The sequence below is a fragment of the Microcaecilia unicolor genome, chromosome 1 (assembly GCF_901765095.1).
Source record: "Microcaecilia unicolor chromosome 1, aMicUni1.1, whole genome shotgun sequence".
Lineage (NCBI taxonomy): Eukaryota > Metazoa > Chordata > Amphibia > Gymnophiona > Siphonopidae > Microcaecilia > Microcaecilia unicolor.
In genome coordinates, this window is record NC_044031.1 from 342,315,680 (window position 1) to 342,340,773 (window position 25,094).

Consider the following 25,094-nt stretch of genomic DNA (forward strand, 5'->3'; position numbering starts at 1 on the left):
ATCTTTTGTCTGATTGTTATTTTTATTTAAGGACTCCTGATCTACTATGGTCTCTTTTGCAACCTCACTATCTGAATACCCTATCTTCCCTGTTTTGGTGATATCTTTGAAAGATACCTTATTCTGAACCATGCACTTTTGAGCGACTGTCGACCTTTCCCAGTTTCTAGTTTAAAAGCTGTTCTATCTCCTTTTTAAATGCCGATGCCAGCAGCCTGGTCCCATCCTGGTTAAGATGGAGCCCATCCTTTCAGAATAGGCTCCCCCTTCCCCAGAACATTGCCCAGTTCCTATCAAATCTAAAACCTTCATCCCGGCACAATCATCTCATCCACGCATTGAGATTCCAAGTTCTGCCTGTCTCTTGGGCCCTGCATGTGGAACGGGTAGCACTCCAGAAAATGCTACCCTAGAGGTTCTGGGTTTGAACTTTCTACCTAAGAACCTAAATTTGGCTTCCAGAACCTCTCTCCCACATTTTCCTATGTCATTGGTACCCACATGTACCAGGGCAACCGACTGCTCTCCAGCATTATCTAAAATCCTATCTAGGTGACGCATGAGGTCTGCCACCTTCCCACCTGGCTGGCAAGTCACCAGGCGATTCTCACGCCCACCAGACACCCTGCTATCTATATGCCTAATGATCAAATCATCAACTACAACAGCTGTCCTAACCCTTCTCTCCTGGGCAGAACTTGGAGACATATCCTTGGTGCAGGAGGCTAGTACATGCCCTGGTGGACAGGTCCTGGCTACAGGAGTACTTCCTACTTCACCAGGGTGATGCTCTCCTTCTAGGAGACCTCCTTCCTCCAAGGTAGCACAGGGGCTACCAGACTGAAAGTGGGATTTCTGTACAAGATCCCTTTAGGTCTCCTCTATGTACCTCTCTGACTCCCTTAGCTCCACCAAGTCTGCTACTCTAGCCTCAAGAGAACGGACTCGTTCTCTGAGAGCTAGGAGCTCTTTGCATCAGGCACACACATATAACTGCTCACCAACTGGGAGATAATCATACATGTAACACTCAATGCAAAAGACTGGATAGCACCCCTCTCACTGCTGGACTGCTGACTCCATCTTAGTATTTTTGAATTTAAAACTTACTAAAGTATTAAGGATATTAGCCTAATATGAAAATGTCTTTTAGTTTATATGTTATATTATGTAATTTATTGTTTCCTTCTTAGATGGTAATGAAATTTATTTAAAACTCTGTAAGAGCACTCCTTGCTTGTTCCTAATTTGAATAACTGACTATAAATGAAGAGTTGTGCTAGGGGTGGGCGGGATGAACACTAAACTAGGTCCTGCAGTGCCTGCTAGAGGCTATCTGTTAATGCTGTGGTACAAAGTTCAAGTTTTAAAACTAGGGGGTAAAGCGTTAGTTGATAAGTTTGCTGTTTTATATTTTTATTCTGCCTATCACTAACCTAAAATTCCTCCTTTAAACTCCAATCTATAAGTTACCAAAGCACAAAGCAAAATAGTGTTGACTTACCAGAGAAATGTCCTCTTCTCTCAGAACTTTTCAGGCAAAAAGAAAGAGTTTTAAGACAGTATAGGCAGAGGACAGTATATGCATACACACAGACCCAGTATGGAAGCAGTAGAGAAAACACAGCTCTGCAGAGCTGCACACACATAAGGTACATTGTGATTTCTTGTGAAGCCCCTTCTGAGACAGCCTATGGCAAGGAGGTACAAATTGGAATGAATCCTCTTTTATCCTCTTTTATCCTGCCAATATAGATTTTCCTTTTTAGGGAAAGATTTGCCTTTGGGCCCATGGCAATAATACTGTATATTCCTATACAAATAATGGTGCATATACAAATAGTGGAGATGGGCACAGATATAGGGCTCATCATAAGAAACTTTATTGAGATACTTCTTAATACAAATGATTTAGCACATGGTGCATGTCTTCCTTGTGTCATCCATAAAGGTTGCTAGGCTGTATAGAGAGAGGTGTGACCAGCAGAAGAAAAGAAGTTTTAATGCCCCTGTATAAGTCGTTGGTGAGGCCCCACCTGGAGTATTGTGTTCAGTTTTGGAGGCCGCATCTTGCTAAGAATGTAAAAAAAATTGAAGCGGTGCAAAGAAAAGCTACGAGAATGGTATGGGATTTGTGTTACAAGACTTATGAGGAGAGACTTGCTGACCTGAACATGTATACTCTGGAGGAAAGGAGAAACAGGGGTGATATGATACAGACGTTCAAATATTTGAGAGGTATTAATCCGCAAACGAACCTTTTCTGGAGATGGGAAGGCGGTAGAACTAGAGGGCATGAAATGAGATTGAAGGGGGGCAGACTCAAGAAAAATGTCAGGAAGTATTTTTTCATGGAGAGAGTGGTGGATGCTTGGAATGCCCTCCCGCGAGATGAAAACGGTAACGGAATTAAACTTGCGTGGGATAAACATAAAGGAATCCTGTTCAGAAGGAAGGGATCATCAGGAGCTTAGCGGAGATTGAATGGCAGAGCTGGTGGTTGGGAGGCGGGGCTGGTGGTTGGGAGGCGGGGCTAGTGTTGGGCAGACTTATACGGTCTGTGCCTTGAAAAAGACAGATACAAATCAAGGGGCTGGTGGTTGGGAGGTGGGGCTAGTGCTGGGCAGACTTATACGGTCTGTGCCCTGAAAAAGACAGATACAAATCGAGGTAAGGTATACACAAAAGTATGAAAATGAGTTATCTTGTTGTGCAGACTGGATGGACCTTGCAGGTCTTTTTCTGCCGTCATCTACTATGTTACTATGTTACTATTAAACTGGCAAACCTGTACACTGGATTTTTTTATGGTGTCCTTTCTGTTCTTCTGGTTCTCAGGGCTTCCCTGGGGTAGCTGTTAAGGTTCTTCCTATCTCAAAAGGATTCCTTTTGAAAACTGGTCTTCATTTCTCTTTGTCTCTTCAGTTTACCATGATGGTACTGAGCCTGTCTCCACTGGGAGCAAACTGGATGGGTAGCTTTATCCTTTTTTTCTGCTAAATAACACTCACTTTTCCCAAAGATTTCTACCATGTGAGGCACTAAGGTCCAGCGACTGAGTTACACAGGGGTGAACTGTAAATTTCCCAGAAACCACCAATGGGCTCATTTTCGAAAGAGAAGACAGTATATATGAGCGAAACATCAAAGCATTTCAGTGACAGTCTAACAGGATGGGGGTGGATAGGTGAGAGTCAGGGAGACAGGAGAGCAATACAATTTAGAAAGCAATACAATTTTATGCTTTGTAATGGGCTAGAAAACCCAGATCTTTGTTAAGTCCTGTCTGGTGGGTGTCAAAATATTTAATTATTTTGACTTCAAAGGTCTTACATTCCTGTATTGTTCTAAAGTTCCCTTTCAAGATACTTACCATGAAATCACTGGTACAGTGTTCTGGTTTTGTAAAGTGCTGCCCCACAGGCGTGGCATCTTTGTTTGTACTGGCATTTTTCATATGATGTCGCTCACCTATCCACCCCCATCCTGTTAGACTGTCACTGAAATGCTTTGCGACGGACTTTCGCTAGAGACGTCCAAAATCAGGTTTTGATTATACTGATTTGAACGTCTCTGAGAGATGGAAGTCCATCTCTTTCGAAAATGAGCCTGATAGTCACTACTGTACACATTATATACAGGTACTTTTTCTGTCCCAAGGGGGCTCACAATCTTGGGACAGAGTTTTTTGTACCTGGGGCAATGGAGGGTTAAGTGATTTGCCCAAGGTCACAAGGAGCTGTAGTGGGAATTGAACCCGGGTTGCCAGGATCAAAGCCTGCTGCACTAACCATTAGGCTACTCCTCCATTTAATGCCTTAAAGAGAGAGATTATATGCTCTTCAGAAATTAGTTTAATATATTTTTAGCTAGGAAATATGATTTAAATATATTTTCACTGAGAGAACTGATTGATACACACATCTAGATTGTTGTATTTAATCAATAATTTTAGTCTTTTGGGTTCATTCTACATTGTTTAGGGTCAAATGTGTGTTGGGTCACTGTGTAAATTTTGTTAAATATTGTTTTCCCTGGTGACTTTCCAGCTTCTTGATATTGTGATCTGCGTAGAACCATGAGGTCGACTGCGGAATATAAGCTGTATTGTTATTGTTATTATTAAAAGGGCCCCTTAGATTGTAAACTCCTTGGGGCAGAGCCGGTGGCAGGAGGCAGGGCTAGTGGGTGGGAGGCGGGGCTAGTGCTGGGCAGACTTCTATGGTCTGTGCCCCGAAAATGGCAGATACAAATCAAAGTCAGGTACACACATAAAGTAGCACATATGAGTTTATGTTATTGGGCAGGCTGGGTGGACCGTACAGGTCTTTCTCTGCCGTCATCTACTATGTTACTATGTAGAGACATTGTACCTGAATATTTATCACTGCTCTACAGCACTGTATATGTCCCATAGTGCTGTAAAAAATAAGTTTCTACAGAGGAAGAATTAGCCAATATTCCATAACTTCTGAAATACAATCCTGACTTCATTTTCAGAGAAAATCTAGTATATTAAATAATAAGATTCCTGAAAGATATTTGAAAAGTGGAATAATTCCTGCATTTTAAAGTCTTCCTATCTCCTACCACAGTAAACACTGCTATCTCCATACATATTTAGACTTCACCTCTCTATGCCAACTCATCCTAAAGGAGAGGCAAAGTCCTGTCTGCCATCTCTCTGTAGACAAACATGTATAGGAAAACTCTTTAGCTCTTTTTTAAAAAGGCTTTTTAGTAGTTAATTAGAGGCAATTATGTCAATAAGCAGCTAGAGAACCTTTGAGGAACAGCAGAAAAATAAAACATTCCATGCTAGTCTGAGACTGCTCAAAAGGGTGACCAGGAATGTGTATGTAGTATAGCTGAGGGTATAAGTAAGGTTACCTGATGTTTCTGATTTTTAGGGATTATTCTCAATTAGAGACCTGTGTCCCTGGCTCCACTCTCTCAGTAACTTCTTGTCTGTCATTCCAGTTTGGGCCAGAGGGGCACACATCTCTCCCCAAGACCTGGATACAGTGGAGTACCAGCAGTCAGTTTTGATGCTTCAATCTGCCTTCATCATCCTTCTGACTGTATCCCTTGTCCTCTTCATCCTGCCTCCAGGCAGGCAGCAAGCAAGGCATGTGAGTGCATCAACTTCCTGTGCCATGCAGTGTCAGCCATATAAGATAGTCTGTACAGCACAGTATGCAGAACTGTTCCTGCTGCCTCACTGGAGGGTGGATGAAATTCTCTCTAATGACCATCAATGTGGAGGAAAGATAGACCACATGGCCTGCATCACTACTGCTGCCAAAGAGGAGAAAATAGAAGGCTTACTGTGACCCCAAAGGGCCTGTACTTTTACACAGAAAATGACTGACTGTAGCTGTAGAGCCCAGGAACATATACTGAGGCTGTCTGGAGAGATGGGAAGAGGTTTAACAGAAATAATTGTGACTGTCACTGAGGCTGCTGAAGAAAGGAAGACTAATGGACTCAGGGTTGGGATGAGAGAGAAAAAGAGAGACTGATGTGAGGATTTGTTGAAGGCAGAGAAAAGATCATGAAGATGGGTATTGGGGGAGAGAAAGAAAGAAAGAAAGAAAGAAAGAAAGAAAGAAAGAAAGAAAGAAAGAAAGAAAGAAAGAAAGAAAGAAACTGGGGCAGTTTCCGGAGGGGTGGGGGTGGGGGGGGGGAGAAAGACTGGTGGAAAGAGGTTAGGGCAGAGGAGAGAGAATTGGATGTTAGGATAGACTGTGTGGGAGAGACAGACCAGTGGGAGGGAGTGAAAAAGAGAGATTGTGAGGACTATTTGGAGTGGACAGGAAGATTTTAGCGTGGAGCGCTAGGTGTGATATTTAGAATTTGGCAGTTAGCGTGTATCATCTCAGTGACTAACTTTAGGTGATCTAGAGAGAATTACCCTCATGGAGAGTTCTAGAAGAGCGTGCCTATTTTTAGACACCCAGAATGTGTCTATTTAGAGGCTGCTCTATATATTCAGAAAACTAGGCACCTACTTTTCTTAGGGGTCCTTTTACTAAAGTTTAGCACACAATAAATGTTAAGAAGCCCATTTTATACCAATGGGCTTCTTAGCATTTAGCGCCTGATAAGTGTTAGTAAAAGGGCCCCTAAGAGAATAATATCATAATCAGTTAAACAAGCATGAATGTTTTACATGCAAGCAGTTACGCCAGCCATAGAGCTGGTGTAAATGATTGGAGAAGTAGGTGCATAAATTGTAGTATTGTATAATTTATGTGTGTACTACTACTACTACTTCTACTTAACATTTCTAGAGCGCTACTAGGGTTACGCAGCACTGTACAAATTAAGTGTGTGCCTTGCCCATGTACTGCCCAAACTCTGCCCATGTGAATGCCCACTTGCACAGTACAAACCATTGAAGATATGCAGTACTTACAGAATAGCGTGTAGTCAAATTAGTTTCATTTCTGCACATATGTGTTTACAGAGGTGCATTAAATGACTAGAATTCTGGCTTGTACACATGTAGCCGCTGCCTAGATCTTATAGCCTGAAAATTTGATTGGCTAGGTGTGTCCCAAGGACTGGGTTGAGAATCCCTGCCTTACAGAAAGTTGTTGTGTTTCTGAGACATAAACCACAGTACTGATCATATAAATTGTGTGCCCCGGCAAAGGAGCAGGCCATTCCCCAATTAGTTATCGTAGTTATGATTAATATGCTGTAAAGTTCAAGATTTTTGTTAAAATTCTTTGTGTACTTAATTTATACTGCAGCTATGAACCATTCATATATCAAGAATAATTTCTCAAATAGATTGTCTATGCCTAGTTCATAGCTTGGGGAGGAGGGAAGGAAAAGGATCAGAGGAGACAAGATACGGCAGTACTCTGTAATGCCTAGTCAGGTTGTGATGATGCAAACAGGCTCAAGGCTCTGGTAGCAAAGGGCACAAAGGAAAGTATTCGGCCATTCAAATCAAAATCCTTATATTAGGACATCAAATAAGACACCAAAAATGATGTCAAAAGGGTGAACATTAGTATGATGAACTAGTCAAGTTCTTGTTTGAACAATCTAGATGTTACTCCTACTTTACAACTGTTCATTTTTCATTTGGGCCATAATTACGTTCATTACAATAGCTGCACAGAGATTAACATTCTATGCGGGGATGTCTCCTGACCTACTATTACTCAGTTGTGAAATTTCATATTTTATGGCATTCAAGAAGACAGATCATAAAATGACACCCTAAAGCATTATTTATACTGTGAATTACTAGTCTGGATGTAAGGAATGTCTTTTCAGAGGGGAGAGGGTTGTTTTTGCTCTTTTAATCTTGTGATATTCAGGAAAACTCCTGGTGGCAAAGGTGTGAACTCCTGTATTATTATTTAAAAAAGGGTACACAAGCTAAGATTGGGAATTTGGCTTTAACTTTGCCCTTGGATTATAGTGTTTGAAAACACAAATTACGTTATAAGGCAAGCAAAAATCTCTTTGAGTCTGCAAATTGTAGATGCTTCGACCCGGAATGTATGAAACTTCAGAAGAAGTAGCACCAATATTAGACTCTCTAAAACAAGTTAATAACTCATTTTTGCTTTTCTAATAAATAAGCCCACAAATTCTCTTCTGTCTTAAACTTTCTGTTACCAAGGGGCTCATTTTTGAAACAGAAAAACATCCCAAAACCGGCACAAAGCGGCAGATGAATGTTTTTCTTGCAAAAACGTCCAAATTGCTATTTTTGAAACACATTTTTAAATCATTTTTCTATGGAGTTAATCTTTAGCATGTTCAAGTCACAAGGGGGTGTGAAGGGGGCAAGCTGGAGGCAGGGTTTGGGTGTTCCTAACACTTGGACGCTTTTCTGCAATAATGGAGCCAAGCAAAAAACATCTAAAGCTAAAACCTAGACATTTTGGGCTAGACCTGTTTTAAAAACAACTAAGTTACAAAAAGGTGCCCCAAATGACCACTGGAGGGATTAAGGCCCCTAAAGATATAAAAGAAACAGTACATACCAGGCTGTATGACAGCTTCAGATGTTATGGCCAGTTGTATTAAAGCAGCAAGCAGGTCCCTGGAGCAGCCTAGTGGTTGGTACAGTGGACTGTAGATAAGAGGACCCAGGCCAATATCCCACACTACCTGTTACACTTGTGGTGGAAAGGGTGGGTCCTCCAAAACCCACTAAAAATCTACTATACCCACAAATAGGTGACTCCTGCAGGCATAAGGGCTATAGTAGGTTTTTGGTGGGTTTTGAAGGACTCACCATACAATATAAGAGGTAACAGTGAGATGTGTACCTGAGACCTTTTATGTGAAATCCACTGTAAAGCCCCTTAGGGTGCCCTACTGCTTTGCTGGGATGTCTGTGTGGCCAGTCTACTAAGAATGCTGGTTCCTTCTCCTACATCCCAATGGCTTGATTTTGTGCATTTTTCAATTGGACTTTTCTTCCAAAAATGGTCAAAATAGATAGTTATTTTATTTATTTATTTATTTATTTATTTGTTGCATTTGTATCCCACATTTTCCCACCAATTTGCAGGCTCAATGTGGCTTACATTACACCGTAATGGCGATCGCCATTTCCAGATAGAAAAATTACAGGTTGTAATACATTACAGCAGATGGATGGTACAATAGAATACAGAGAGGTATTGCATTGAAGTTCCTGAATGAGTTATAGAATAAGTTAGATAGTCAAATATAAAGTTACTGAATGAGTTATAAAATAAGTTATAGAATCAAATATAGAAGTTCATTTCTGGCATGAGAGACACAGTTCGATCCAGCATAATAGCTAAAGTGGTAGTGTATATTGTGTAACTTTATGAGAGGCAGCGAAGGTTATAATCTGATGTAAAGAGTTCGTTTTCATCCAGTTCATGTGGCGACTAATTATCTCTTGTTTAGGATTGGTCGTTTTGGTATGCCTTCTTGAACAGGTTGGTTTTCAGTAGTTTTCGGAAGGTTGTTAGGTCTTGCATTGTTTTTATGGCCTTTGGTAGCGCATTCCATATTTGCGTGCCTATATAGGAGAAGCTGGCTGCATATGTGGATTTGTATTTAAGTCCTTTGCAGCTGGGGTAGTGAAGATTCAAGAATGTGCGTGCTGATCTTTTTGTGTTTCTAGTTGGCAGGTATATGAGGTCTGACATATAGGCCGGGGGTTCACCATGCACGATTTTGTGGACTAGGGTGCAAACTTTGAACGCAATTCGTTCTTTTAGTGGGAGCCAGTGTAGTTTTTCTCTTAAGAGTTTGGCGCTTTTGTATTTAGTTTTTCCAAATATGAGTCTGGCTGCTGTGTTTTGGGCAGTTTGGAGTTTCTTGATGATTTGTTCTTTGCATCCGGCACAGATGGCATTACAGTAGTCTAGGTTGCTTAGCACCATTGATTGTACCAGGCTGCAAAATATATCCCTTGGGAAGAAAGGTTTTATTCTTTTGAGTTTCCACATTGAGTGGAACATTTTCTTAGCTGTATTTTTCGCATGGCTTTCGAGTGTGAGATTCCGATCAATTGTAACTCCAAGAATTTTCAGGCTGTCTGAAACAGGAAGGGTGTAGTCTGGAGGGTTTATGGTGGTGGGTTTGTTCGTGTTATATTGTGATGCGAGAATGAGCCGTGTCTTTTCAGCGTTGAGCTTTAGTTGGAATGCATCCGCCCATGCAATACTTTCAACAACGACTAGCAAATGGCCATTTAAAAAAACAAAAAACAAAAAAAGCAACACTGAGCCTTCAAGACTGGGACAATTAAAGTTCTTTATTGATGACCCGACATGGGCCGTGTTTCGGCGCAGAACAGTGCCTGCTTCAGGGGTCTGACAATAGAATGCAAGAATAAAAACAACCACATAAATATACATAAACAAAAACAAGTTATTTTCAACATTTAAATTGCTCAAATAAATAATATATAGCAATTAATTGGGAAAAAACAAAATTGTATATAAATAGTAAAAACAGTATTGTAGAAGAAAGTGATACGAACTTGATTGCATATTAGGAATAGGGATACAAATAATGATAACAATAATAGCAATAAATTGACATATTAAAACATAAATAATATCCCACAAATAAATAATTAAAATTAAAGATGTGTCACATAGCAATTTAAACAAGGACATATATGTATCTTGTGTAGTTACTGAATTATGTTGGTTTGCAGGCAAAGTGCAAATTTTATCTGGAATAAGTTCAATAGGTCATTAAGGAATATCCATAAAAGACAATGCTTATATATGTAAACATAGATAATGAATCCTATCATTGTTAGGCTCATTACAATCATTCTAAATTGTAGAGTACAGTTCTCACCTAAAAAAGGAAACACAAAACAATGAATTTCAAACCTTGTAATCCTATAAGCAAATTGTATAAACTGTCTATAATTAATTCATAAATTTGCTATATAATTACTAAAAATGTCTATGGATAAATTGCATATATTGTCCATAATTGATTCATTAATGAACTATATGATTGCTGAAAAATATCTATAAATAGTCGAATGTAATGTATGAAAACATAATAATCAAATGACATGAATAATACTAAGTAATAATTGGTCCTATTGTTATCAAGCTCATAAAAGCAATGCTAAGTTATTAAAAGATGAGTGCTCACCAAAAAAAGGGGGGGGGACACAGTGAAATGTACTTGTAGTCAATTCAGTGCCTGTACAGAGAGATGAAATTACATCTTAAATAATCAATTTATATAATATATAAAAGATAATAGAAGGGAAATAATGAATGAAATCTTGGTGTGTGAACTGTAAGGAAAGTTAAATCAATACGGTAACATCTGTGTGATTGTGAACTGCAAATGATAGTGTACTTAGCTCACAATCCTGTCAGGGGCTTAGGCACAAATATAAAGAATAAATCCTCACCTCAGTGCATGATGTAAAAAGCCATGTACTTCAGTAGGGTTGCTAACACGGAAAAAACAGCTCAGCTCTACGTATAATATGTAGAGAAGGGCGTCCACCGCGAAAATATATATTTTTAACAGCTTAATAGATGAAAACGGCAAGCGCTAATATATATAAGTGTAAAGGTATCTGCTTTACCCCAGCATAAAGTGTAAAAGTCGCCATTCGCTGCAGTAGCGAGGATGCTGCTCAATGGGGAGCTCTCTCGTATGCTACAAGCGAAAGTGAGAGGAACACCAAACAAAAGATTTAAATGTAAAGAGGCGCCAAAAAGCGGTAAGCGTAAGGAACAGCACTAACGTGATGATGTAGTCATCTAGATCGCACTTAAAGCACAAAATTTTTTTTTTAATGAAAATAACTACATGGAAATAAAAAAGAGAGATATCTGGTAAGAGAGGACCATAGCTGTAAATGGCATGGCAAACGTGGCTAAAAATGATTGAAAAAATAAAAATAGAATAAAAAACATAATTGCGTCAAGAGAAATGACTCATGTGATAATACCATCACTAAGCACTTGGAAGAACAGAACATCGATCCATTTTTTTTATTTATTATTATTTTTTTCTTTTTTCTTTATTATTTTTTTATTAATTTTTTCTTCTTATTCATTATTTGTTTGTTGATTAAATGAAAAGTTATATAAAGAATTTTTTTGCCTGATGGGCATTATTTATGTATGTTCATTATTATGTTTTTAACTATAATATTTTTCATTATTTTATCTATTATGTTTTGTATATGTCACACCATCATGTGCTTTTAACTAAATGATCTTTTTAAGCACATCATAACACATTATAATTGGTAAATGAATTCCTATGTGGTTATTCATCTAGATTTCAATATGTGCTACTACACAAAAACATACTTTCCTGTTCTGTAGTGTGAATACCTCTGCAACTCATGTTTCCACATAGAAATCAAAGATTCATCGTGAGCAGGCATTCACATGTGTGCTAGTATTATATAATTTTAGCACGCAGATGGGTGCTTACACTTAGATGCTAACTTACAGAATGAGGAAGATATCACCTGGGCTGAGTTAGGGGGGAGATCACATCTAATTACAAGGGCAATTTAATAAAGTCTATTTTTATGTGTATATGCAAGTATATTTGTGGTCATGTTTCAAGAAGCCTTGCATTGGCTGGGAATGAAACCCAGGTCACACACTGACAGGCAGGACATATTTATCTACTCCTACCATAGCTAAGATCATTTTCAAGCACCTTTCTGACCTTATGTGCAACTTTCTTTAAATTAGTCCCCTTATTTACTTATTCCTGGTTCTCTACCTTATCTATCTGTATGATCCATCTTTGCTTAAAATGTTTTAGCACATATTGTGTTGGCATTGTAAGTAGCATTCTATGCCATACTTTGTATTGTAATTTGAATATTTTTACTGCTGTACTTGTCTATTGCTTATGTTTGATTTATTCTTACTGTATACCATCTTGAGTGAATTCCTTCAAAAAGGCAGTAAATAAATCCAAATAAATAAAAAAATATGTCTAAAATGCTGCTAATAAAACCACCTCCAGCATAAAATCAAATGCTATGAGGAGAACCCACATACTTTTACACACAACTTGGAAGTTGGCATGCTTGGAAGTGGATTTTAGTTGGAATGTGGATGGAGTCAAAATTTATTTAAGCACTTTATATAAAACACGTGTGAACATTTACAGCTGAAGGTCTTTTAGTGGTATTGGGTATCCAGTGTAAATTGAATATCCTAACCCCCAAATTCTATATATTACACCTTAAGTTGTGTGTGCTAATTTGGCCCCGTGGAGGGACATAATCGAACGGCACCAGTCATCTATATGGACTGCCATCTCTAAGACCGGCGCCGTAAAGAGTTGTCCCGAACCGTATTATCGTAACAAGATGGCCAGCCATCTTTCGTTTCGATAATATGGTTGGGGCCAGCCAAATGTCAGAGATGGCTGGGTTTGAGATGGCCAGCATCGGTTTTCGCCGATAATGGAAACTGATGCCAGCCATCTCAAAACCTTTCGATTATGCCGATTTCGCCAGACTTGAGAGATGGCCGGCCATCTCCCGATTTGTGTCGGAAGATGGCCAGCCTTCTCTTTCGAAAATAAGCAGGATAGCCAAACAGCAAGCACATTTAAATTGATTTTATTTATTTATTTATTTATTGCATTTGTATCCCACCTCTTTGCAGGCTCAATGTGGCTTACAGTTCAACATGGATACTAGAAATAGAAGAGAATATACATTTGGTTTTACAGAAGGTTTGGGGTTACATGGTGGTGAAATACATGATAGTGTTAAAGCAAAAGGCATTATAGAACATTACTGGATATATTAAAGATTGTGCAGTTACACGTGTTGATCCTTGTGATATATCTTGTCGAAGAGATAGGTTTTCAATAGTTTGCGGAAATTGGTCAATTCATAGACCGTTTTCAGGTTACGTGGCAACGCGTTCCAGAGCTGTGCGCTCATAAAGGAAAAGGTAGATGCGTGCATTAATTTGTATTTCAGACCTTTGCACTTGGGAGGAGGAAGATTGAGGAATGTGCGAGAAGATTTTTTTGCGTTTCTGGGTGGTAGTTCTATTAGGTCTGACATGTGGGCTGGGGCATCACCATGGATGATTTTATGGACTAGGGTACAAAGTTTGAACGTGATGCGTTCTTTGAGTGGGAGCCAGTGTAGTTTTTCTTGTAGGGGTTTTGCGCTTTCGTGTTTTGATTTGCCGAATATTAGTCTGGCTGCCGTGTTCTGGGCTGTCTGGAGTTTTTTAAGTATTTGCTCTTTGCATCTGGCGTAGAGTGAGTTACAATAGTCCAGATGACTGAGTACCAATGATTGTACCAGGTTGCGGAAGACATTCCTTGGAAAGAATGGTCTGACTTTTTAGTTTCCACATTGATTGAAATATCTTTTTAGTTATGTTTTTCGCATGATTCTCAAGTGTTAGGTGTCGATCAATGGTGACTCCAAGAATTTTTAGGGTATCCGAAACTGGTAGACTTAGTTTAGGTGTGTTGATGGTGGTAAATTTATTCTTATTGTATTGTGAGGTGAGTATTAGGCATTGGGTTTTTTCTGCATTAAGTTTCAGCTGAAATGCATCTGCCCAGGAATTCATAACATGTAGGCTTTGGTACTTAACAACCAACTAGCGGCACTAATTGGCTTTAGTTAGAATTTATGTGCACAATTTTTTAGACATATTCTATAAAGAGGATCTTGTTCATTATTTCTTTTCTTTTCTTTTTTTTTTTTTACCAGTTATGAGTTCTTTATATCTGCTACAAGTAGTTGGTTAACTCAAAACAGGAAGCAGAATGCCTAGGATCATATCTGATCAGTTTTGTATACTTTACATTGTTCCCAGTTGAATTTAGAATTGAATTTAGAAGTTGATTTAAAATCTTATCTATGGTATATAAAATCAGAAAAAGAAAACCTTCAATTTGGGTTTTTTTCCCCCTGCATCAATGATACTGCTAGGTATTGTGTAATACTGCACTCTATTGTTTAAAAAGTTCACAAAGCGACACTATTTTTCAATAATGTGCATTATTTATCAATTGATGCAACACTTAAGTACAGGGGATACCACTGATGGCACTGCCCTAAACAAAAATAAAACATTTTAAAACCTAAATAAAATGAAAAATCTTAGCAACATAAGAATGGTCATAAGAACATAAGAACATAAGCACTGCCATACTGGGAAAAGACCAATGGTCCATCAAGCCCAGCATCCTGTCTCCGACAGCGGCCAATCCAGGCTTCAAGAACCCGGCAACCCCCTCCCCCCCCAAATTTAATAATGTTCAATGGACTCTTCCCTCAGGAATCTGTCCAAACCCCCTTTAAACTCCGTAAGGCCAGCTGCTGTCACTACATTCTCCGGCAATGAGTTCCAGAGTCCAACTACACGCTGAGTAAAGAAAATCTTTCTCCTGTTTGTTTTAAATCTACCATATTCTAGCTTCATCTTGTGTCCCCTGGTTCTATTGTTGTTTGAAAGTGTAAACAAACGCTTCACATCTGTCCGCTCTATTCCGCTCATTATCTTGTAGACTTCTATCATATCACCCCTCAGCCGCCTTTTTTCCAAGCTGAAGAGCCCTAACCTTCTCAGCTTTTCCTCATAGGGAAGTCGTTCCATCCCTTTTATCATTTTCATCACCCTTCTCTACACCTTTTCCAATTCCTTTATATCTTTTTTGAGATGCAGCGACCAGAATGGGACACAATATTCGAGGTGCAGTCGCACCATGGAGCGATACAACGGCATTATAACATACTGGGTCAGGCCAGAGGTTCAAGTCCAGTATCCTATTCTAATAGTAGCCAATCCAGGTCACAAGTACTTGCTACCTTTTGGCAGGATCCCAAAAGGTAGCAAGATTCTATGCTATTTACCCAAAGGCAGTGGTCTTCATTGCAAGGCCCAGAGGCCAATGGTGGCCTCCGGATACATCTAGGGTGGCCCTCATTATTCTGTTTTGGGTTTTTTTATTTTGTTTTTTTTGCTACTCTGCCTTTCTAACAAAGTTCACAACAGAAAGGGGGAAGTGGACAAGGGAAGAGCCGCATGCTTGAAGGCAAGGCATTTCTCAATAGATAAAGAAAATGCATTTGGAAATTTATTTATTTATGACATTTATACCCTACATTTTCCTGCACAAATTTGAGTTCAATGTGGCAAACAAGCTACAAGGAGACATTACAAAATATTAAATAAAATACATCATCCCACATATATCAATAAAGGAAAAAAATCAGAAATACAGATGTAATGGAAGGAAGGGGGAACTAAGCACTACCATCAATGAACAGAAACTTTTTAAAAAGGAAGGTTTTCAAAAACCTGCAAAAAATTAAGTAATCATGCTGGGATCTAATGTATTTCTGCAAGGAATTCTACCACTTAGTACCTTTGTGAGAAAAAGCAGCAGAATAAATTGACTTGTAGACTACCTTCTTACAGGTAGTCTCTCGCACCAAAAGTTGCATTGTGAGAAGGCAAAGTAACAAAGGGCAACATATAATCAGGGGCAGTACCATATAAAGTCTGAGAGCACAAAGCTTAAAAACAACCTTGGCCTTAATAGGAAGCCAGTGCAATTGTATTGTTAAATGCCAACTTCCTTAAGGATACACCCAATAAAAGATTTGAAGGCGGGCTGGTTGGGGGATGTCATTGATACACACTGGTCAGCAGTGTTTTGGCCTCACTTGGAATTTGGTGATTCTCCTTCAGCTCATTTGCATCCAAAGTGGTCCTGACTTAAAAAATTACAGAAGACCTCTGTCCTAAGGAATAAGCTATGGTCTACCTTTATGACAGTTTAGCGACTTTTCTTTCATGACTTTGTCCAAACCTTTCTTAAACCCAGCTATATTAACTGCATTACTGCATTCTCCAACGAGTTCCAGAACTCAACTATGTGTTAAGTGAAAAAATGTTTTCCCCAATTTGTTTTAAATTTTCTACTTAATAACTTCATGGCATATACCCTCAGCTTTGGACTTTTTTGTAAAGTAACCCGTTCCATTCCATTAAAGAATTTGTAGACCTCTATCATATATCTCTTTTCCAAACGTCCTAGCCTTTCCTCATATGAGAGTCATTCCATCCCCTTAATCATTTTGATTGCCTTTCTCTGTACTTTTTAAATTCTGCAATATCATTTTTAAGATGTGGTAGCCAGAACTGCCCATAGCACTCAAGGTGTGGGCATAAAATAGAGCAATTCAGAGACATTATATTTTGCTGTTTTATTCTCTAATTCCTTCCCTAATAATTCCTAACATTCTGTTTACATTTTTAGTTGCCACCACACACTGAGCAAAAGATTTCAACATTTCCTCCAAGATGATACCTAGATCCTTTTCCTAGGTGGTGATTCCTAATGTGTAGCTATAATTTGGACTTTGCACTTATCCACATTAAGGGCTAGATTATATATATGGTGCCGAAAAAAATCTCTATTCTATAAGCCACGCTTAAAGTTAGGTGCGGTTTATAGAATAGCACTTACGCCAGGGAATTGTGCCTAAATTTAGGCACGGTCTTTTGCACCAACTAAAATGAGGTGCAGTTGTATGTGCCTACATTAGGTGCATAGCCCCATTATTCTGTAACAATGCATGTTCTATCTACTTCTATCTACTTATCATTTCTATAGCGCTACAAGGCATACGCAGCGCTGTACACCATACACAGAAGACAAACACCCCCGTTACGCCCATGACCCTTCCATTTCTGTGCCTCCTTTTTTAAACTGCACATAAATTTTAGATGTGGATCCTTTACCTAAATTTACATGTGTAAAGTTCATTTAAATTTAATTAGTGCCAAAAATTGCTTCTTAAAATGCCAACTATTGGCACTAATAAACTTGCTATTTAATTAAATTGCATACAAATTGGGCATATGCCCAAATTTGTGTGTACAATTTTTGGTGATTTTTACAGAATTAAGCGGTAATTTTCATCTGCCAATTGGATGCCTAGTCCTTTAGGGCTTCTTTTACAAAGCCATGCTAGTGATTCCTGCGCAGCAAGTGAGAGGAAGCCCATACAATTCCTATGGGCTTCTTCTCATTTGCCATGCAGGAATTGTTACAGCGCCTTTGTAAAAGAAGCCCTTAGTCTACAAAACACAGGGGATAATAAACTGTGATTAAATGAAAAAAATCACAAGAATGCCATCAAGGAAAATCCTCCAAACTAGTACTAAAGCAATTGGATATGATATAAGAAAGGTTTTTAAGTGCTCTTAATTAGTGAGAGTTAAAAGAGTACTAACAGTGATAGAAAACACCTCTCAGGGGTTTTAATCATTGCACTAAACCATTGCAAATCATTCAAAACTATTTTAAAATTGGTTTTTAAGTTGCAAGACTTAGAAAAAAAAGCGAAAAATCACAGAGTTATAATGAAGTCGTCCAAAGTGCACTAAGGACCTATTTTACCAAACTGCGCTAGCGATTCCCATGCTGCAATGCCGACAAAGCCCATTGAAAGTGAATGGGCTTTGTTGGCATTACCGAATCACAAGCGCAGTTTAGTAATTTCCAATGAAATCATTTCAAATAGAGAATAGCAGTACTTATCTGAATGATGGTTTAAATGCAAAATCTTAAATATTTAAAGCATGAAGTATCATGTCTCCATCATGGACCATGTTTCAAAAACCTCATGCTTCAGGGAGACCATCCACAGCGAAATGTCCAGTTCAAATACTTTTCACAGAAAACTCAATTTACAAATGTATCTCTCTATAGGGCACAAACCAGAATGAACTGACAATAATGAAATGTTAGAGGAAACTAGGGAAGCCAACAAATTTAACAACAATATAATAATGTCTTTTTTCTATTTCAAATACCCCAATATCACATCAGGAAATGCTAGCGAGTTAAAGTTCCTAGATGTAAAAAAAAAGACTGCTTCATTGAGCAGCAGGTTCAGAAACCATCAAGAGGGAGACTATTTTTTAGATTGGTGTAGCAGGTAATAGTGGTGGAGCCACATGATCAAATTTGAGTTAAAAACTACAGTAAGACATTAAGGAAAAGAACTGCATTAGCATTTAACTTTCAAAAGGGCAGCTATGGTTAAATGAAGAAAATGGTAAAATAAAAAAAGGCTAAAAGAAGCAGCTACAAAGGGTAAGATTTTAAATTAGGCATGGGTGTTGTTTAAAAATAAATACACAATATTACAGTTCGCTTTTACTAACTATTAGCAACCAGAATGCCGAACAAAAGAATACTTTAGAAAATAAACATCAACAGCTTGGGAGAGGCTACAATGCTTCACCTCCCACCATGGCTACTATCACTGGTTTTAATGAAAAAGAAACCCAGAACCCAAAAGCAATAGAAAATAACGTCAAAATGAAGAAAAAACTATTGCTCCCCCCCCCAAAAAAAAAAAACTGGGTATAAAAATTCACACAGTAAACTGTTGCAGCATTAGTCAATACTATATAAATGGCCAATAGTCAGAAAGTCTCAACTCAAGTTAGAAATACTGTGCATGTGAAAACATTTTAAATAGCTTATCTGTATAATTGCATTTTACCAGTATATAAAAAATCCCCAACAAGGGCCCCCTTGTTTCAATGGACTGCATCAGAATATCCGAGTTTCACCAAAGCCTGCATCAAGATGGCGTCTAGGACATAGAAAGATGCTATTTGGAGCAGTAGTGTTTTCTTCATTTTGAAGTTGTTGGGTTCTGGGCTTCTCTTTAATTAAAACCATGATAGTAGCCGTAGTGGGAGATGAGACATTGTAACCTCTCCCAGGTAGTTGAGGTTTATTTTCTTAAGTATTCTGGTTACTCATAGTCAGTAATAGCAAAATTTAATATTGTGTTGTTTAAAAATGCCATCTTGGAAGCCCGCACCAGATGTATCCTATGTATTAAAAAGAGGTGGAAGGAAGGTCAAACAACAGCCAGCATGGTTAAAGATGAAGAGAAAGAGGCTATTAGAGCCAAAAGAACATCTTTCAAAAAATGGAAAAAGGATCCATATGATGAAAACAGGAAGCAGCATAAACACTGGCAAGTTAGATGCAAAACATTGATAAGAAAGTCATAAAGACAATTTGAAAAGAAGCTTTCCATACAGGCAAAATCTCATAATAAAAACTTTCAGGAAGCCTGTAAAAGAGACAGTTGGACCTTAAGATCATCTCAGAGTTAAAGATGCACTCAGGGAAAACAAGACCACAGTGGAGAGACCTATTGAATTCTTTGTTTTGGTCTTTACTGAGAAAGCTGTAAAGGAGCTACCCATGCTAGAAATTATATTTGGTAGTGATGATTCGGAGGAACCGAAACAAATATTAGTGAATCTGGAATATATTTGTTATTTGTTATGTTTGTATCCCACATTTTCCCACCTATTTGTAGGCTCAGTGTGGCTTACATAGTACCGGAGAGGCCTTTGCAGGCTCCGGTGTGAACAAATACAGGGTGATGTTGTGGTGAGATCAAGAAACAGAATCAAACCAGTGAGGTAGGTCCAAAGAGGAAACTTTATTGAAATTAAATTTTTAATTTCAATAAAGTTTCCTCTTTGGACCTACCTCACTGGTTTGATTCTGTTTCTCACGGTTTCGTGAGGTTTTTTCCTCCTCCTTGTTGGTTTCCGTGGTAAGATCAAGTTCATGTGGCACAGCCACATTAGGGAATTGGAGAACGGAAGAGTTGTGCTATGTCCATTACGTGCTTTAGTTTGGTTGTGTTGCAGAGATTAGGCATTTAAGTTGGATCAGTAGGGTATGCCATTTTAAACAGGTTGGTTTTCAGTGATTTACAGAAGTTTAGGTGGTCGTACGTCATTTTCAAGGCTTCTGGTAATGCGTTCCACAGTTTTGTGCTTATGTAGGAAAAACTAGATGCGTAAGTTGTTTTGTATTTAAATCCTTTGCAGCTTGGGTTGTGCAGATTTAGATAAGATAGTGTTGATTCGAATGTATTTCTAATTGGTAAGTTGATCAAGTCTGTCATGTAACTCGGGGCTTCTCCATAGATGATTTTGTGAACCAGGGTGCAGATTTTGAAGGCGATGCGTTCTTTGATTGGGAGCCAGTGTAGTTTTTCGCAGAGAGGTTTTGCGCTTTCAAATCGCGTTTTACCAAATATAAGCCTAGCTGCCGTGTTTTGAGCGGTCTGAAGTTTCTTTAAGGTTTGTTCTTTATATCCCGCATAAATTCCATTGCAGTAATCTAAGTGGCGTGGAGGGGCATAATCGAACGCCTATCTCCATGGGCATCTATGTCCGAAAACGGGCACGGCAGAATGTTGTACAATGCCCTCTTTCAGCCACATTCAAGGGAAGAACTAAGTTCTGTAACGTGGCCAACACGTGAAAGGGATCTAAAACTGGCTTACAAAAATGGTCACTACCTCATGTTCTACCGGAAACAAAACAGGGCACACTCTGACCCAGTAAGCAGGGGGAAAAGCACCATGGGAGTAGAGCCTACCAACTACCAACATCGTGAGCATTTGCCACAAGCTACTGGAATCACGGAGCCCAATACCCTACACCCACCACAATGCATTGCTGATGTGACTCTGCAGTGCGCATAACAGAAAAGGTGTCACACTCACCCGAGAGCCACATCAGAACCAGGGAAAGGCTGTCACAGGATTGAACACATTCTGCTGTCATAGAGGTGGGTACAGCATTTGAGGCTGGCATAGAGGCTGGAAAAAGTTTGTAAAGTGGGTTTCTTTTGGTGGGAAGGGGTTAGTGACCACTGGGGGAGTCCATGGAGGTCATCCCCGATTCCCTCCGGTGGTCATCTGGTCAGTTGGGGCACTTTTTTGGGACCTGTTCGTGAAAAAAAAGGGTCCAAAAAAAGTGACCCAAAATTGCGGTAAAAACGCCTTTTTTTCGATTATCAGCTAAAGACGCCCATCTCTCCAAGCCTCAGTTCCGCCTTCACCACGCCTCCAACACGCCCCCATCAACTTTACCCGTTTCCGCGACGGATTGCAGTTGGAAATGCCCAAAATCGGCTTTCGATTATACCGATTTGGGCGCCCACGGGAGAAAGACGCCCATCTCCCGATTTGGGTCACAATATAGGCGTTTTTCTCTTTCGATTATAAGCTGGTTAGTACCATTGATTGCATCAGGTTGCGAAATGTTTCCCTCGGGAAAAATTGCTTCACACGTTTGAGTTTCCACATTGAGTGGAACATTTTCTTTTTTTTGTGGATGCCACTTGGCTCTCTAGTGTTAAGTTACGGTCTATTGTAACGCTGAGGATTTTCAAGCTGTCTGAGATAGGAAAGGTGTGATCTGGGGTGTTGATATTTGTGGGGATGTCCGCGCTGTGTTGGGATGAGATGATGAGACAATGAGTTTTTTCTTTATTGAGTTTCAGGAAACTATAAATCAGTGCCAAACAAAGTGGCAGAAACTTTTGTAAAAAAAAAAAAATTACTGAACACATGCACACAGGTAGACATGGTTTAATGGGACTGAGTCAACATGGATTTAGCCAAGCAAAGTCTTTTGAAGGCGTGACATGTGGACAAAGGTGAGGCAGTTGAAATATGGACCCAATTCTATAAAAGGTGGCCAAATTTTGGTACAGATAAAAAATTAGTGGTAGGTATCTACTATAATAAAAAGCACCTCCAACATTCTGAAGCTGACCGTGGCACACTTGAAGTGAAGCATTCGTAAGGTTTGTCAGTCTGTCACCATCTCTCTCTGTCCCGCCCTCGCGTCAAAACGTGATGACGTCGAGGGTGGAACAGTGAGAGGGAAGGGCACGTCACACACATGAGGGTGTCATCATCTCTCCCTTCCTCCCTTCCAGTTCCAGGCCCCCTCCTCCAATTTTTAAAACTCATCTTCACTTACCAAGTCAGGGTTACGGCGGCCGGCAGCAGAGGTAAAACGCGTGCAGGCTCGACCCTTCTCTCTCTCTCAGCTGTGGTCCCACCCTCATTTCCTGTTTCCGCAAGGGTGGGACCACAGCTGAGAAAGAGAGAGAAGGGCCAAGCCTGCACGCGTTTTACCTCTGCTGGCCGCCGCCGTAACCCTAACTTGGTAAGTGAAGATGACGTTTAAAAATCAGAGGGAGAAGGCCTGGAACTGGAAGGGAGGGAGGGAAGAAGGGAGGGACGACGCCCCTGGAACTGGGAGGGAGGGAGGGGGCACTGGAACTGGGAAGGAGGGAGAAAGGGAGGGAGGGGGGACCCTGATACTCGGAGGGAGGGGGACCCTGAAACTCGGAGGGAGGGAGACCCTGAAACTCGGAAGGAGGGAGGAGGGAGGGGGACCCTGAAACTCAGAGGGAGGGTCCCCGAAACTTGGAGGGAGGGAGGAGGAAGGGGGACCCTGAAATTTAGAGGGAGGGAGGGACCCTGAAACTCGGAGGGAGGGAGGGAGGGGGACGACCCTAGAACTCGGAGGGAGGGAGGGAGATGACCCTGGAACTCAGAGGGAGGGGGAAACAACCCTGGAACTCAGAGGGAGGGAGGGGGGACGACCATGGAACTCGGAGGGATGGAGGGGGGATGACCCTGGAACTCAGAGAAATGGAGGGAGGGAGGGAGGAGGGATGACGACCCTGGAACACGGAGGGAGGGGGACACTGGAACTGGGAGGGAGGGAGGGGGGCCCCTGGCACACACTCTCAGTCTCACACACACACTCTGTCTCTCACAGACACACTCGCACCCAGTCTCACTCTCTCTGTCACACACACACACTCGCACATTCACTCCCTCTCTCTCACACAGTCACTCTCACACACACTCTCTCAAACATACACACTCCGAGGAAAACCTTGCTAGCGTCCGTTTCATTTCTTTGAGAAACGGGCCTTTTTTTACTAGTTATTGTATAAACAGTGCTCACAGTTAGATGCCATTTATTGAATAGCTTTTGGTCCTGGGATCTGTGCCCAGTTTTGGGTGCGAGGATTTACAACAAATAAAACCTGGGGTAAATTCTTGTGCCTAAATTACACATGGATCTCCCTTATTCTATAAAACTGAACATAAATTCCAGAAACACCCCTGACCCACCCATGCCCTTCTTATGGCCACACCTCCTTTTCGGATCCACATGTACAATTTACATGCAGATTCCAGCGCTAAAGATGTGTGCAAAAATTTCAATCAATGCCAATTAGCATCAGTAATCCATTATTAGCACTTAATTATTAGCACTAATTGGCTCATAATCAATTAAATTGTGTATGCAAATTGGGGATGCGACCATATTTGTGTGAGCAATTTTGAACACCATATATAGAATTAGAGGCATTGTATATTTAGGTTTTCAGAAAGTTTTTGACTAAGTTCCTCATGAAAGACTTGTGAGAAAATTAAAAATCCATGGGATAAGAGGCAATGTCCTGATGTAAATTGAGAGGTGGTTTAAAAATATAAAACAGAGTGTAAAGTTAAATGGCCCATTTTCTCAGTGGAGGAATGTGAATAGCAGAGTGCCTTTTAACATAGTTATGAATGATTTGGAAATAGGAATGACAAATGAGGTGATCAAATTTGACTGTGAATCGCTCCTGCCTGCTGCCACATCCTTCAGTGGCAGTCTCGAAAGACTATCTCTGAAGGTCTCAACAGTTATTCTGGTGGCAGAAACAGCAGGGGCAGCAGCAACTGTGAATTGATCCTGCCCTGGTTAGGCCACTAGACCACCAGGACTCCTCGAGTAGGCCTAGGGAGGGCCTAGGGGTGGTGGGAGGACATTGATGGTTTTGTTTGGGGGGGGGGGGAGGCAGAGAGTGGGCGTCAGTGATTTTGGTCCAGCATGTTCAGCCAAAACACCAAATATGGAATTCAGTTAGCCTCTATGAACTAATATAAAGAGCACGTGTAACATAGTAACATAGTAGATGACAGCAGAAAAAGACCTGCACGGTCCATCCAGTCTGCCCAACAAGATAAACTCATATGTGCTACTTTTTGTTTATACCTTACCTTGATTAGTATCTGTCATTGTCTGGGCACAGACTGTATAAGTCTGCCCAGCACTAGCCCCGCCTCCCAACCACCAGCCCCGCCTCCCCTCACCGGCTCTGCCACCCAATCTCGGCTAAGTCCCTTCCTTCTGAACAGGATTCCTTATGTTTATCCCACGCATGTTTGAATTCCGTTACCGTTTTCATCTCCACCACCTCCCGCGGGAGGGCATTCCAATTGTCCACCACTCTCTCTGTGAAAAAATACTTCCTGACATTTTTCCTGAGTCTGCCTCTCTGTGTATATTTTATAATTTTATTTTATGCTTGCTTCTTTCTGAACCACAAATAATTTTTTGTTTATGGTGAATCATTTGCCGATAACATAGGCGGTCGGTGGCCCAACTGTTTGGTGAGGCTAAAGGGGGTGGGGTTAGGGGTGGGGCCAGGGGTGGAGCTTAAATCCATAATTGTCTGATAACACACAGAAAAAATAAATAAATAAAAATAAAAGTCACAATACCTTTTATTAAATTTAGATATTAGATATGTATCATATGTCAAAGAATAAAGTGGTTGCTCAAAGCATATACTAACCACAATCGCTCAACTGCAAAACACTATGCACAACTTTGTGCAAAAACACACTCAGAACCTTACTGTACCATAAATAT